The sequence below is a fragment of the Lottia gigantea genome, assembly GCF_000327385.1.
Source record: "Lottia gigantea unplaced genomic scaffold LOTGIsca_93, whole genome shotgun sequence".
NCBI classification, from domain to species: domain Eukaryota; kingdom Metazoa; phylum Mollusca; class Gastropoda; family Lottiidae; genus Lottia; species Lottia gigantea.
Genome location: NW_008711042.1, coordinates 32,040 through 33,249, shown reverse-complemented (window position 1 = coordinate 33,249; position 1,210 = coordinate 32,040).

Below are 1,210 nucleotides of genomic sequence, written 5' to 3'. Positions count from 1 at the left end.
CATCTTTCAAACGAATTTCCAATCTCCCTCGGTCCCCCCAAATCGATTTCAGTCAAAAAAAAAGAAAATTTTTTTTGGGTCCAACTTAGAAATTTTTCCTGATCAAAATGACTAAAGAATGGCCGATTTTTTCGGTTTTCATAGGTCAAACTAAAACCGCTACTGTAGGCAAACCGTACATGGGAGAGAGTTGCGCTTTGGGGGGTGGGTAGCCAAGTCGTGGGGCTACATGGCGCCACAAACCGGAATGCTGTATCTCACTTGGTTCCAAAGTTACAGGAGCTAGAAATTGGCCTTTTATTCCATAAATTAAACCCGATTTTTTCCGTCTTTCGTCTCTAGTTTTTCGCCAAAATGCAGGAAACATCTTTAAAACGAAATTCCAATCTCCCTCGGTCCCCCCAAATCGATTTCAGTCAAAAAAAAGAAAATTTTTTTTGGGTCCAACTTAGAAATTTTTCCTGATCAAAATGACTAAAAAATGGCCGATTTTTTCGGTTTTCATAGGTCAAACTAAAACCGCTACTGTAGGCAAACCGTACATGCGAGAGAGTTGCGCTTTGGGGGGGTGGGTAGCCAAGTCGTGGGGCTACATGGCGCCACAAACCGGAATGCTGTATCTCACTTGGTTCCAAAGTTACAGGAGCTAGAAATTGGACTTTTATTCCATAAATTAAACACGATTTTTTCCGTCTTTCGTCTCTAGTTTTTCGCCAAAATGCAGGAAACATCTTTCAAACGAATTTCCAATCTCCCTCGGTCCCCCCAAATCGATTTCAGTCAAAAAAAAGAAAATTTTTTTTGGGTCCAACTTAGAAATTTTTCCTGATCAAAATGACTAAAAAATGGCCGATTTTTTCGGTTTTCATAGGTCAAACTAAAACCGCTACTGTAGGCAAACCGTACATGCGAGAGAGTTGCGCTTTGGGGGGTGGGTAGCCAAGTCGTGGGGCTACATGGCGCCACAAACCGGAATGCTGTATCTCACTTGGTTCCAAAGTTACAGGAGCTAGAAATTGGCCTTTTATTCCATAAATTAAACCCGATTTTTTCCGTCTTTCGTCTCTAGTTTTTCGCCAAAATGCAGGAAACATCTTTCAAACGAATTTCCAATCTCCCTCGGTCCCCCCAAATCGATTTCAGTCAAAAAAAAGAAAATTTTTTTTGGGTCCAACTTAGAAATTTTTCCTGATCAAAATGACTAAAAAAT